This window comes from Stegostoma tigrinum, chromosome 41 (genome assembly GCF_030684315.1).
Source record: "Stegostoma tigrinum isolate sSteTig4 chromosome 41, sSteTig4.hap1, whole genome shotgun sequence".
Taxonomy (NCBI): Eukaryota; Metazoa; Chordata; class Chondrichthyes; order Orectolobiformes; family Stegostomatidae; genus Stegostoma; species Stegostoma tigrinum.
Genome location: NC_081394.1, coordinates 16674216 through 16690257, shown reverse-complemented (window position 1 = coordinate 16690257; position 16042 = coordinate 16674216). Strand labels below are relative to the sequence as shown.

Below are 16042 nucleotides of genomic sequence, written 5' to 3'. Positions count from 1 at the left end.
AGCAGTATGTGTCCAGTCCAACAAGCAAGGGTTCACTGCTTCTTGGGAATGGGGTGACCAAGGAGGCAGAGTGACAGTGCCGGAGCATTTAGGGGACAGTGATCATTTTATCATCAGGTTTAGGATGGAAGTGTGTTAGTGAGATAGATTAGTCAAGAGGGAGAAAAAAAATCAACTGGTGGAGCGCACACATCAATGGGACTGTAATGATGTTGTAACTTTAAAAAGGTTGTTTTGTCCAAGATTATTTTTTGAAGAGAGTTTGTAATGGCAGAGATGCTGAAGTGACTACACAAGACGTCTTCAATCAATAATGAATGATTTAAGTGTATATTTTATGAAGCCTTCGGGTTTGTTTTTAAAACAGTTGTAACAATGGAAGGGGAGTGGTTAATTCTCACAGATCAGGCTTTCTAGTTTTTTTTAGCTATGGCTGGCAAAAGCTGTTTGGGTCGCAGCAAAGTTGGAGCTTCAGTAAAATAGAACATAGAACATAGAACATTACAGCACAGTACAGGCCCTTCGGTCCTCGATGTTGTGCCGACCTGTCATACCGATCTCAAGCCTATCTAACCTATACTATTCCATGTACGTCCATATGCTTATCCAATGACGACTTAAATGTACCTAAAGTTGGCAAATCTACTACCATTGCAGGCAAAGCGTTCCATTCCTTTACTACTCTCAGAGTAAAGAAACTACCTCTGACATCTGTCCTATATCTTTCACCCCTCAATTTAAAGCTATGCCCCCTCGTGCTCGTTGTCACCATCCTAGGAAAAACGGTCTCCCTATCCACCCTATCTAACCCTCTGATTATTTTATATGTTTCAATTAAGTCACCTCTCAACCTTCTTCTCTCTAATGAAAACAGGCTCAAGTCCCTCAGCCTTTCCTCGTAAGACCTTCCCTCCATACCAGGCAACACCCTAGTAAATCTCCTCTGCACCCTTTCCAAAGCTTCCACATCCTTCTTATAATGCGGTGACCAGAACTGTACACAATACTCCAAGTGCGGCCGCACCAGAGTTTTGTACAGCTTCACCATAACCTCTTGGTTCCGGAACTCGATCCCTCTATTAATAGGGGTTCTTGTCTGGTCTGTAACAAATTGGTCGCTCTTGCCAGGAAAACATTTTATAATTCCAATTTTGGGTTTCAGATTGTTGGATTTAAAGGCGATGAGCAGTCGGTTTTAGTGTTTTTGTTTCGGGTGTTGAATTTGATTGGTTTAAATAGGACATGCCGTGTTCAGCAATGTCTCTCCCAGTCACTAAGAGTTTTCTGCAGGTGGAAGATGTGACTTTGGGAGTTTTACAAAATGTGAGCGAAGCAAAGCAGTTGGAATTGGCTAACAAGCTGGAGTTGGTGTCGCCTTAGTCTGAGAGAAAATTGGAGGTAATTGCACCAATAGCTTGACATTTAAATTTGCTGCAACTCCTGTCAGCATTTTTGAAAATGTCTAGATTTCAATTGTCAATGAAGCAGCTTGAACATGAAAATGAAAGGAAACAGTTTGAATTACTATTTAAAGAAGTGGAAAAAGAAAAGGAGAGGAAGGATCCAGCAACATAACAGAGAAAAATAGAGAGAAGTAAAGCTGAAAGAGAGAGAGTTTGAAATTCAGAACTTGGCAATTAGAGAGAAAAATTGACTTAAAAGAGTGGAAATGAAGGAAGAAGGATGCTTAGTTAGGGGGATAGCGATGGCGAGCAAACCCATCAGAGCAAAGGCCTAGTGGGGATCCATTTAAATATGTCCAAGCATTGCCTTAATTTGACAATAAGAATGGAGGAGACTTTCTCATTTCATTTGTGAAAGTGACTAAATAAATAAAGTGGCAGGTGACCCTGTGAGTTTTGTTGATCCAAACAAAGGCAATTAAGAGAGCGAGTGAGGTATTTGCATCACTGTCAGGGAAGGTATCTGGGGAGTAGGGGAAGGTTAAGAAGCCATCTCAAGTCCATATGAGCTAGTGCCAGAAGCCTACCAACAATGTTTCAGAAATCTAAGGAGGGATCCTGGTCAAACCCACATTGAGTGTGAATGGATTAAACAAAGTAATTTCAACAAGTAGATAAGGGCATTGAAAATAGATCAAGCATATGGTGCTCTGAGAGAGACGATTATTTTGGAGGAGTTCAAAATTCGCTTCCTGAAGTAGTGAAAACTCAAATGGAAAAGCAGAGAGTTAAAACAGCAAGATTAGCAGCTGAAATGGCTGATGATTATGAATTAGTTCACAAATCAATATTTGGAATCTCACATCAGTTACGTTCTGTGAGGAGTAGAAATTGAGTGAAAGAGATATCGGCAGGTGGTAAAAGTAAAGTAGATCTCATTGAAGAGAATAAAGATAGTTTACCACAGAGTAAAAAGGAAACCCACAAAGGGAAAGAGATGTAAAAAAGTTCAAGTGTTTTTGCTGCAACAAAGTAGGCCACATGAAGTCATAGTGTTGGTGATTTGGAAAAAGCACCAGTAAGACAGATGTAAGAAAACAGGATAAGCCAGTGAGATTTGTTGAAGTGGTAAAGGAAACCACAGTGGAGTCTGAGAAGCTGGACCAGAATGTGCAACCTGGTCAGGAGTTGGTTGAGAAGAAAGTGTTAGACCTTCTTAAAACATTTACTTGCAAGGGTAACGTTCGCTCGCATCCAGGAGGAGCAGGTAAAGAAATTGCAGTTTTAAGAGATACAGGAGCCTGTCAATCTTTAATGTTGAGAGACGAGGAGATATATCATTCAGAAGGACTATTGCTAGGAAATGTGTTGATATGTGGAGTTCATAGTGAGAAGTGCTCCATTATGTAAAGGGAGGTTGGAGTATCCAGTGAAAAATAAAGAATTGATGGTAGGAATACTGGAGGAATTCTCAGCTCTGGGAATACAATATATCCTTGGTAGCAGTTTCACTGGATCACAGGGAGGAATGTTGCCGCTGTGGCTGAAAAGCCAGTGGAAAATCAGAGAAATTAACCAAGTTACAACAGCAAGATGTAAAAACTGAAGCAATTATGTGAAAAAGCATACAAAGAAGAAGAATCTGAGGGTATTCCAGAAGGTTTCTGTCTTAAATATGATGTCTTGATGAGAAAATGGAGACCATCATACATTCAAGTGAATGAAAAATGGGCAGAAGTTCATCAAGTTTTGCTGCCAGGGTGTTATAGAGAGAAAGTGTTGCAGGAAGCACGTGAATTACCAGCAGGAAGTCATTGAGGAGAAACGAAAACTCAAGACAAAATACAAAAACATTTTTACTGGGCTGGATTGCATAAGGATGTTGTTGAATTTTACCAGATATGCCATTCATGTCAGGAAATTGGAAAACTACTGGTGTTGTTAAAACGAGCATCTGTAATACTCATTCCTGCATTTGAGGAACCTTTTACAAGGGTCTTAATTGTTTGTATTGGACCCCTAGCTAAAACAAAAGAAGGGGCCAACATTATTTGTTGACCATAATGGATGTGTCTACTGAATTTCCAGAGGCCATTTTATTACATAGCATGATAGCCAAAAAAATTCTAGAAGATTTACTCAATGTTTTTCAGTAGATTTGGACTATTCACAGAGACACAATCAGATCTGAGGTCACATTTGACATCAAAATTATTCAGGGAAGATGTGAATAGCTTTGGAATAAAACAATCCAAATCCAGTGTCTACCATTCAGAATTGCAGTGAATGTTAGAATGGTGTGGTCTAACTTTAAAGGCCATGTTGAGGGCTTGTTGTCAAGTCTATCCAGAACATTGAGATAAAGGAATTTCATTTATACTTTTTGCAATTAGGTATGCACCAAATGAATCTACCACATTTAGTCCATTTGAATTAGTTTTTTGGGCATGAGGTGAGAGGACCGCTAAAAGAAATTAAGTAGAAATTTCTGAATTAGAGTTCAGAGACCACATTTTTGGACTATGTGTCAAATTTTCAGGATTTTAAGCTGGGCAGTTGACTTGGCTGGACAAGGTTTGAAAGTAGATGATGAAACATGAACATGATGAAACAGGAAGCAGAGAAGAAATAAAAAATTCACAACTTTGCTAATGGAGATAAATTGTTAGTGTTACTTGAATTGATAGGCGAATCTCTCAAAGAAATCTCTCAAAGGAGGTTGAGTGAGGTGAGCTATTTGATAAGAACTGTAGGTAGAAAAAAATCTCACAGAGGGTGTCATGTGAATACGCTCAAAATGTATCGTGATAGTAGAGAAGGAAAACAAAAGGAGATTATGTTACTGGTTACCACACAGAGAGAGGAACCAAGTTCAAAGAATTCTGAATTGGACATTCCTCAAATTTAATCAGACAATGAGGAAGTTCTCAAAAATTGGGCCAAATTATTGAGTTACTTTCCAGAGGAAAATTGAAATGACCTGAAAGAGTTATTGCTATCACATTGGGAATATGTGGGAATAAGCTGGAAAGTGCTAATTTAATTATACGCGATGTAGGTTTAGGAAATGCTGTTCCAAACAACCAGCATCCTTATGGACTTAACCCTCTAAAATTGGCACAGATCAAACCAATTTGGACGGATGCTTAAAAACACAGAATCAAAGTGATTTGCAGCAAATGGAGTTCGCTCATGGCAAAACCAGATGATGCCTAATGATCATATATCGACTGTTGCAAATTCAATACAGTTAACAAGTCTGATTCACAGCCCATTTCATATTTGGAAGACTGTATTAAGAAGGTAGGACAAGCAACTTGTACTTCTAAGTTGGACTTAGACAGACGATGCTGGTAGGTACCTTCATCCGAAAGAACAAATATAATTTCAGCTTTCATAATACTAAATGGACCAAATTAAAATCATGTCATTTGGTATGGAAAATGCACCAGCCACATTTCAAAGACAAACCAATAAAGTCATTTCTGGATGAATGAATTGTGTGGTATCCATCAATGAGTTTGTGATTTTTAGCCACACATGGAAGGAACAGTTTCAGTATTTATTGGAATTATTTGATCAACTTTGGGAGGCAGGCTCAGTGATAAACCTGGCCAAGAGTGAATTCACAAAAGCACAATTCACTTTCCAAGGTCATGTTATCGGACATAGACAGATGGCCCCAAGGAATGTGAAAACAAAGGCTATTAGGAAGTTTTCCATGCCATCCATGAAGAGAGTGGCTTTGTGATTCCTGAAATTGAGTGGGTTTTATTGGAATTCATCCCAAATTTCAGCAGTGTGGTAAGCCCACAGACTGACTTATTGAAGAAGTGCAGAAAACAGTGGACTGTCAGAAGGCATTTGACAGCCTGAAGGCTGTGTTAGCTATTGCCCCAGTACTAGCCATACTTAATTATTCAAAACCATTCAGGGTGGCTATTGTTGCGAATAATGTGACTATCGGTGCTGTACTCTTACAAAAAGACAAGAAGATAGAAAGACCTATTGAGTATTTGTCCAGAAAATTAAATGCTTATCAATAGAAATATTCTGAGATTGAGAAGGAAACGTTGAGCTTGGTGTTGGTGTTAAAACATTTCAACATTTATGTTACCAGTAATGTGCCTGAAGTAATTGTCTATACTGACTGTAACCTATTAAAGGTTTTGGAGAAATTTGACAAAAATTCCAGGCTGTTTAAATGGAGCTTATAATTGCAGTCTTTCAATTTGAAAATTATACATGTGGCAGGATAAGAAAAAGTAATTGCTGACTGTTGTTATGACTTGGATGTAGAAAGATGGAGGTGTACATTGGTGAGAGTAAACAAATTGAAATAGTATGTAGTAGTGAATGTTTGCATGATTTTTGTCAATATAGTATATATGTATTTTAAAGCATTAATCGAATAATACACAGGATTTTAAAAAGAAGCCTAGTTGTATATTGATGGTCCATAGTCTGAAGGCGGGGAGTGGGGGCAAGCGTGATGATGCTGTCACTTGAAAAGGGTTATTTTGTCCTATGCTTTTTTGAACAGAGGTTGCAAAGGGAGAGATAATAAGGTGACTACTCCTATCGGCTTAAGTCAATTCTTTATGAAGCCTTTATGGTGGTTTTGAAAACAGTTGTAACAATGGAATGGGAGTGGCCAATTCTCACAGATTGGGCTTTCTAATTTTTTTTAGCTGTAGCAGTCAGAAACTGTTTGGGTCCCAGACGAGGTGGAGCTTCAGTATAACCATTCCGAGTTGCTACATTCTCTGAAATCTCTTTTGATGTTGTTTCTTCCTGGATTGGAGAATTTTATGCCAGAAACTTTGTCTGAATTTACCATTCTGCCAAGGGGTGTGTTTAGGCAATGTTACTACATTGGAAGAGTTAATTAGTTAAAACTACTGTATCTATTATTTGTTTGAGTTTTCCAATTGTTAAGTTATACTAAATTCAGTTTTCTTTTGATTGTATGTTAAATATAAATTTTAAATAAATTGTGTTCTGATTAAAATTCAGTAGTTTGACCAGTCACATCACATCTGGAATATAAACTTCACATCTGCCTTTAAAATCAGTACAAGCTAGGGCCTTCTGAAAATATTTTGAGGGAGTCTGGTCTGGTCGAAAATGAAGACAAGGGCAAGGCTGTGACACTGACTGGATCTAGACAATAACAAGAGCAACATGAATTACCATTAAACAGAAGAAGGCTCAACCTGAGCAAAGGAATGTTCCCTCAATAGGAAAAGGAGGACAAATCCAGAGCTCTCTGAAAGACAGAGGAGGTCAAAATTAAGTTAAAGAAGAACAAAGGTGTTGTCCAGTTTCAGATGTCAAAGGTAGTTTCTTAGATGTCAGAGGTAGTTTCTTTACTCAGAGAGTAGTAAGGGAATGGAAAGCTTTGCCTGCAACGGTAGTAGATTCGCCAACTTTAGGTACATTTAAGTCATCATTGGATAAGCATACGGACGTACATGGAATAGTGTAGGTTAGATGGGATTGAGATCGGTATGACAGGTCGGCACACCATCGAGGGCCGAAGGGCCTGTACTGTCCTGTAATGTTCTATGTTCTATGTTCTATGTTCCATGAACCTGATCTTGTGTGGCACAATCCATTGTGAGAAAGTAGAGTCAATATTTTGAGTTTTGCAGCCCTTCTTAACAACCAGCTCATTTTCAAAATTTGAAAACAGGATAAAACTTGGGAGAATTAAAAGGAGAACAGTGTAGAAAATGAAAAGGGTATTGACAGGGTGATGGAATAGGTGGAAAGGTAGCAAATTCGTTTGAACACAAGAGAAGATTGAGCTGAAATACTTTGGTCCAAAGGCCACAAAAGAACTGAAGAAAAATTGAGGAACAAGCATAATAATCAAAAAAAAAATGAGCAGGAGCAAAGAGACAAGAGTGTGTATGTGCAAAAGATATTAAAGGTGACAGGACAAGTCAAGAGAGCTGTTAATAAAGCAAACACTATTATAGGCTTCATTAACAGGACCTCTGTGTTTACACATCAGCAGGAGTATTGTGTGTAGTTCTGGATCCCACACTGCAAGAAAGGTGTGAATACATGAAAGGGTCCAAAAGCAGTTTATGCGAATGATTCCAGAGATGAGAAAAGGCTGAGGGGAGATTTGGACTGAGCAGATAGTGAGAACTGGTCATGGTCAAGAACGAATCAAGAACTAGAGTTCACAGTTTCACAGTGTTTTGCAAAAGAAATTAATGCTTTTTTATGACACAGTTTGTGGTTTGGTCTGGAATGTACCATCCAAAAGTGTGTTTGGGTCAGGGTTCCATGAGATATTCAGGTGGAAACTGGATTGTTATTTAAGCAGAAGCAATGCACAAAGTGTTGGGGAAAAAGCAGAAGATTGGTTGTACATCCAAATGCTCACAAAAACAGTGCAGACAGCTTCAGTCAAATAGATCTATTTATTGAAAGCCAAAGGTCCCAAAGGGAGTTGATTAGCCATTTTGATAAGTGAGAAAAGTATTTTAATTTCATTCTGTGACCCCTAGAGAGGTGGGACTACATGTCAGGTGCACTCCTCCAGCCTCAGTGCTAACCCTCAGTAAACCTGGTCATCCTGGTAAACGTGCTTTCTCATGTAGGAATGAGGTTTCTATTTGAGCTGATGCTCCACATTATATTTATCTAAAAATGTCCATTCTGTATGCATTAGATTTCACAGATAAACCCATGATATCCGCTGTGGAAATTATTGCAGGGAAGCGCGTGAACCTGAGCTGTACCTTCAACACAACATGCAATGGAACACCACCTGCCTTAACCTGGGACACTCCCACTGCAGTACTTGGATCAGTGTCAAACACTGTAACTCAGCATGGTGTCACTCTGACCTATACTTCTGTTCTGAGCCTGACACCATCACTCAGACACCACGGACAAACTCTCACCTGCAGAGTGCGTTATCCAACTGTTTCAACAGAGCAGACCTTCGTACTGACAGTGCAATGTAAGTAGAGACATCCTTCATTCAACTTTCCATAGGCCGTATTGTGTGCAGCAAGATCCCACAATTCCCAATATGCTGCACACCAGGGCTCCATTGAGCAATTTCAGACTGAAACAGCAGAGACAGTTTTGACATATTAAAGATGGCAGTGTTGCATTCCCTCAATACCGACATTCAGACTGTGAGGCTTTCTTTCTGCACTGACTCTCCAGCACGAAGCATCCCCTCAATGACTGACCATCCATCAGTGTGGCACTCCTCAGCACTGACTCTCTGACTGTATGGCAGTCCCTCAGTACTGATCGTCTCACAGTACAGCCCTCTCTCAATACTGACCCTCCGGCAGCACATCTCACCACCAGTACTGACTCTTTCATAGTGAGGTTTTTGGGGTTGGAGGGCTTGTGCTACAAGGACAGGCTTAGTAGTCTGGGACTGTTTTCCCTGGCACATCGGAGACTGAGAGGTGACCTTACAGAGGTTTATAAAATCATGAGAGGCATGGATAGAGTGAATAGCCAAGGGCCTTTTCCCAGGGGAGGAAAGTCCAAAGCTGGTGGGCAAGGGCTTACAGCGCGAGGGGAAAGATTTGAAAGGGACCAAAGAGCCAACTTTTTCATGCAGGGCATGGTACATGTACGGAATGTCTGCCAGAAGAAGTGGTGGAGGCTGGTATAATTATCACATTTAAATGGCATCTGGATGGGAATAGGAGTAGGAAGGCTTTAGAGGAATATAAATGTTGGCAAACAGGATTAGATAAACCGAAGATATGTGTTCAACATGGATAACTTGGACAGAAGGGCCTATTTCCAAGTTGTACAACTCTATCAGCCACTTTCTTCACTCCAAACAGAAGTATCTGCCTCAGTTGTGTTATATGTGCAGAAGGAAACTCCATTGATATGTCGCCCTTCATATTATCAAGGTCTGTCAACATGTTTCACAGTCACTGTGATTAACTGATCATTGTTTGTTTTTAGACCCACCACAGAATCTCTCAATTACCTCCATTGATGGGATTAAAGATTCAACAATAAATATAATGGAGGGGAAAGCTGTGGTGATTATCTGCTCTGTTGAGAGCTTCCCAGCTTCTAACCTGATCTGGGGACATCTTAATGCCACAATGAACAGAACAAGTTCCAACAATGAGCTGTGGTTGAAGATTTCTCACGTTACGTACAGGGAGTTGGGAGATTATCGGTGTGTGGCAAAGAATGAACATGGAACAGTAGAGGGCTCCATAACCATCACTGTGGAATGTGAGTGCGCACAAATTTCAACATCTCTTGGGTACACACAGAATACACATGTGCCCGCACACATTACCAGCTTTCATTCAGTGTTAAAGAAATGCAAACTCCAAAACTCCAGAGTACCAAAACACTGTTTAACAAGCAGAGCCCTGCATGGACAGTTGCAGATTTTTCTGTTCTTTATCATTGCATCCATTTGTACTGTGTACAACAGCAATCCGAGAATATTGTAACATTCAGGGAGCATGGCATTCCATTAGTTGCCGCTGTCAACCATACATCGGTGCAAGCTTGCTCATTGCCAAGTTCACAATAGATCACTCAGATTAGTCCCAAGGGTCCAGTTACTTTGAGTGTGAGTCAGTTAGACAGTTAGAGCATGCCAAAGAGAAAGAGTGACAGGGACAATGACAAAGAGACTGAGAGTGAGAGAGAGAAAATTAAGTAGACTGTAAGCAGGACAAGATTTGTTCAAACTGCTGCCAAAAAGCAACTGAGAGCCGTTTGGTCCATTGGCTTGCAGCACAGTAAGCAGATGTTTGATCGTCCCATGCAGTTGGGACTCAGGTAAGGTCCTGGGAACCAGTTGTTGCAGCTTTAGTTAGGACCCAAGAGTAGTCCAGGGAGCCAGCAAGTGTCACTAATTGCTGGAGTTAGGATTTAGCCTAGATACCAAGGGCTGTCACTCTCATCTCACTTCTGGAATTCAACTCTTTAGTCCATATTTGAACTAAGGCTGTAATGAGGCCAGGAGCTGATTGACCCTGGTGTAACCCAAACTGAGCATCACTGAGCAGATGCTGCTTGATAGCACTGTTGATGACAGCTTCCGTCACTTTATTGATGATTGAGAGTAGGCTGTTTTGGTGGTAATTGATCAAGTTTGATTTGACCTGCTTCTTGTGTACAGGACACACTTGAGCAATTTTCCACATTGTTGGGTAGATACCACTGTTGTAACTGTTGGAACAGGTTGGCTAGGGGAGTGACAAGTTCTGGAGCACTTGTCTTCAGTACTATTGCCTTGTCAGGGTAGTAGCCTTTGCAGTATCCCATGTCTCCAGCCATTTCTTGATGTCCAATGGGGAGAATGGAATTGGCTGAAGCCTTGTACCTGTAATGCTGGGGACCACTGGAGGTGCCCAAGATGGATCATCCACTTGGCACTTCTGGCTGAAGATTGCTGAGAAAGCTTCAGTCTTATTTTTGTTGCACTGATGTAGTGGGCTCTTCCATCATTGAGGATGTGGATATCTGTGGTGCCTCCTCAGTTGCTACTTTTGCTGTTTGGTGAGTAATTAGTCCTGTTTGGTGGCTTCACCAGGTTGAGACGTCATCTTCAGGTTGATGCTAGGTGATCCATTCAGTTTCATTCCTTTGAGACTTTGTAGTGATTGGTACAACAGAGTGGCTTGCTAGGCCATTTCAGAGAGGGTAGTTGAGAGTCAACCACATTGCTTGAGTCACACGTAGGCCAGAATAGGTGAGTGTAGCAGATTTCCTCCCTTGCAGGACATTAGTGAACCAGGTGGCTTTTTCCAGCAATCAGCAATGATTTCATGGTGATCAGTTGACTCTTAATACCAGACATTTTTTTTTGAATTCATATTACACCATCTGCCTTGCACCTTCCACCATCTGGGATTCGCACCTGGGTCCCCAAAACATCAGCTGGGTGTCTGGATTAATAGTCTCGCAATAGTACCATTTGGCCATTGCTTACCCTGGAGAGTCATCAAATGCTGTCAGTATCAGGTCTTGCTGTGCACTGTTCTGTTACCATGTTATCTTCTTTTGTTTTTATGTGCACCACTGAATCTCTCAATTACTTCTCCTCATATAATTAAAGATTCATCAATCAATATAAATGAGGGGAATTGTGCAGTGATAATCTGCCTCCCAGCTACTAACTTGACATGGAGACATCAGATTATCACAATGAACAGAACAAGTTCTCACAATGAGCTGTATTTGGAGATTCCTCACATTCTATGTTCTATGTTCTATTACATACAGGGAGACTGGAGACTCTCAGTGTGTGGCAAAGAATGACCATGGAGCAGTAAAGGGCTCCATCACCATCACTGTAGAATGTGAGTCTACACAGTGCCTCCATTGGAAGGCAAACAATCAGAAGTTGTGGTACATGGTAGTACCAAAGACAAAGATAGGAAAAAGGGATGAGGTATTGCAAGTACAAACTGTGGAGCTCGGGAGGAGTTTAAAAAACACCACTTCACAGTTAATAACTGTGGATTACTTCCAGTGGCACGTGCTTGTGTGTACAGAAATACAAGGTTCCTGCATTTGAATAAATGGCTGAAGAGATGGTGTTGGAAGTAGGGCTTTTGATTTCTGAGACATTGGGACCCTTTTAGCGGGTAGCAAGAGACGAGTTGCACCTGAACTGGAATGGGACCTGCATTCTTGTTGCTGGGGGTGGGTTTGGGGGTGTGGTGTTGGTGATATTATGGAAGATTAATACTAACTTTGCAGGAGGTTGTTCTGCTGTATGATTGGTTCAGCACAGGGAGATGCACAACAGTACAGCACTCCATCTGTGCCAGCTATCAAAAATGCGGCACTCCCCCTGCACCAGCTCCCCAACAGTTCGGCACTCCCTCATCACCAGACCCCCAACATTGCAGCACTCCCTGTGTGCCAGCCCCCCCAACAGTACAGCACTCCATCTGCGCCAGCCAATCAAAGTGTGGCACTCCATCAGTGCCAGACCCCCAACAATGTAGCACGCCCTCCGCACTATCCCACCCAAAGTGTGGCACTCCCTCTGAGCCAGCCCTCCAACAGTACAACACTCCCTCTGAACCAGACCCCAACAGTACAGAACTTCCTCAAAGTCAGTCTCCCAAAAGTGCAGCTCTCTGTCAGCACCAGTGCGGCGCTCCCTCTGTGCCAGCCTCCAAAACACTACAGCACTCCCTCTGTGCCAGCCCAACGATAGTGCAGCACTCCCTCTGTGCCAGCACTCCCAACAGTACAACACTCCCTCTGAACCAGATCCCAACAGTACAGCACTTCCTCAAAGTCAGCCTCCCAAAAGTGCAGCTCTCTGTCAGCACCAGCCCCCCAACAGTGCGGCGCTCCCTCTGTGCCAGCCCCCAAACACTACAGCACTCCCTCTGTGCCAGCACTGCCCCCCATAACAGTACGACAATCCCTCTGTGTCAGCCTCCCAACAGTACAGCACTCCCTCTGCACCAGCTGATCAAAAATACGGCACTCACTTTGTACCAGACCCTCACCAGTGTGGTACTCACTCTGCGCCAGTCCCAAAACAGTACAGCACTCCACCTGTGCCAGCACCCCAAGAGTGTGGCGCTGCCACTGCACCAGACCCCCAACAGTGCAGCATTCACTCTGCGCAAGCCCCCCAAAAGTACGGTACACCATCTGTGCCAGCCCAATGACTGTGCAGCACTCCCTCTGTGCAGCACTCCCAATAGTGCAGCACTCGCTCTGTGCCAGGACCCCCAACAGTGCAGCACTCCCTCTGTGCCAATACCCCCAACAGTACAGCACTCAGTCTGTGCCAGCACCCCCAACGGTGCAGCACTCACTCTGTGCCAATATCCCCAACAGTACAGCACTCACTCTGTGCCAGCCCCCCCAACAGTGCAGCACTCCCTCTGTGCCAGCACCCCCAACAGTGCAGCACTCCCTCTGTGCCAGCACTCCCAACAGTGCAGCACTCCCTCTGTGCCAATACCCCCAACAGTACAGCACTCACTCTGTGCCAGCACACCCAACAGTGCGGCACTCCCTCTGTGCCAGCACCCCCAACAGTGCAGCACTCCCTCTGTGCCAGCACCCCCAACAGTGCAGCACTCCCTCTGTGCCAGCCCCCCAACAGTGCAGCGCTCCCTCTGTGCCAGCACACCCAACAGTGCAGCACTCCCTCTGTGCCAATACCCCTAACAGTACAGCACTCACTCTGTGCCAGCACACCCAACAGTGCGGCACTCCCTCTGTGCAAGCACCCCCAACAGTGCAGCACTCCCTCTGTGCCAGCACTCCCAACAGTGCAGCACTCCCTCTGTGCCAGCACCCCCAACAGTGCAGCACTCCCTCTGCACCAGCCCCCCCAACAGTGCAGCACTTCCTCTGTGGCAGTACTCCCAACAGTGCAGCACTCCCTCTCTGCCAGCACCCCCAACAGTGCAGCACTCCCTCTGTGCCAGCACCCCCAACAGTGCAGCACTCACTCTGCACCAGACCCCCCCAACAGTGCAGCACTCCCTCTGTGCCAGCACCCCCAACAGTGCAGCACTCCCTCTGTGCCAGCCCCAACAACAGTACAACACTCCCTCTGTGCCAGCACTCCTAACAGTGTAGCACTCCCTCTGTGCCAGCACTCCCAACAGTGCAGCACTCCCTCTGTGCCAATACCCCCAACAGTAGAGCACTCACTCTGTGCCAGGGACCAACAGCGCAGCACTCCCTCTGTGCCAGCACTCCCAACAGTGCAGCACTCCCTCTGTGCCAATACCCCCAACAGTACAGCAATCCCTCTGTGCCAGCACTCCCAACAGTCCAGCACTCCCTCTGCACCAGCACTCCCAACAGTGCAGCACTCCTTCTGTGCCAGCACCCCCAACAGTGCAGCACTCCCTCTGTGCCAGCACCCCCAACAGTGCAGCACACCCTCTGTGCCAATACCCCCAACAGTACAGCACTCACTCTGTGCCAGCACCCCCAACAGTGTGGCACTCACTCCGCACCAGCCCCCCAACAGTGCAGCACTCCCTCTGTGCCAGCACCCCCAACAGTAGGGCAATCCCTCTGTGCCAGCACTCCCAACAGTGCAGCACTCCCTCTGTGCCAGTACCCCCAACAGGGCAGCACTCCCTCTGTGCCATTACCCCCAACAGTACAGCACTCACTCTGTGTCAGGGACCAACAGCGCAGCACTCCCTCTGTGCCAGCACTCCCAACAGTGCAGCACTCCCTCTGTGCCAGCACCCCCAACAGTGCGGCACTCACTCTGCACCAGCCTCCCCAACAGTGCAGCACTCCCTCTGTGCCATTACCCCCAACAGTACAGCACTCACTCTGTGTCAGGGACCAACAGCGCAGCGCTCCCCCTGTGCCAGCACTCCCAACAGTGCAGCACTCCCTCTGTGCCAGCACCCCCAACAGTGCGGCACTCACTCTGCACCAGCCTCCCCAACAGTGCAGCACTCCCTCTGTGCCAGCACCCTCAACAGTGCAGCACTCCCTCTGTGCCAATACCCCCAACAGTACAGCACTCACTCTGTGCCAGCACCCCCAACAGTGCGGCACTCACTCCGCACCAGCCCCCCAACAGTGCAGCACTCCCTCTGTGCCAGCACCCCCAACAGTAGGGCAATCCCTCTGTGCCAGCACTCCCAACAGTGCAGCACTCCCTCTGTGCCAGTACCCCCAACAGTGCAGCACTCCCTCTGTGCCAATACCCCCAACAGTACAGCGCTCACTCTGTGTCAGGGACCAACAGTGCAGCACTCCCTCTGCGCCAGCACTCCCAACAGTGCAGCAGTCCCTCTGCGCCAGCACCCCCAACAGTACAGCACTCACTCTGTGCCAGGGACCAACAGTGCAGCACTCCCTCTGTGCCAGCACTCCCAACAGTGCAGCACTCCCTCTGTGCCAGCACTCCCAACAGTGCAGCACTCCCTCTGCACCAGCCCCCCAACAGTGTGGCATTCCCTCTGCACCAGCCCCCCAACGTGCAGCATTCCCTCAGTGCCAGCCCCTTAAAAGTGTGGCACTCCTTCTGCTCCATCCCCCCAACAGCATGGCTCTCCCTCTGCGCCAGCATCCCAAACGTGCAGCACTCCCTCCACACCAGCCCCCGACCAGTGCGTCATTCCCTCTACACCAGCCCCTCAATATACAACGTTCCCTCAGGGCCTGCCCCATAAAATTGTGGCATTCCCGCTGCGCTGGCACACCAAACAGTGCAGCACTCCCTCAGTGGTGGCCCCCTCCGACATCACAGTACTTGTTCAGCGCCAGCCCCCGACACTGCAGCACTCCCGCAGCTCCAACCCACCCCATCAGTGCGGCACTCCCTCTGCACCAGACCCTGACAGTGAGACACTCCCACAGCACTGGCCCCCAAACTGTGCAACACTCACTCAGTGCCAGGCCCTGACAGTGTGGCATTTCTTTCAGTACCAGGCCCCTGACAGTTTGGCAATCCCTCAGCTTCGGCACCCCCGGACAGTGTGAATTTCCATCAAAGCCAGCCCCCGACAGTGTGGTACTCTTTTGGTACTGATGCTCCAATCGTGTAATATTTTTTGTGCTGCTACTTTGACAGTGAAGCAGAGGGGGTACCGCACTGTTGGTACTAAATTGAAGGGTCTGCCTCAATTACCTGATGCATGAAGAATGAA

At 45.3% G+C, this 16042-nt stretch overlaps 1 pseudogene; it reads left to right on the top strand.

Moving 5' to 3' along the window:
* Positions 1 to 16042, top strand: part of LOC132206716 (myelin-associated glycoprotein-like) — a 109697-nt pseudogene that overhangs the window by 11494 nt on the left and 82161 nt on the right.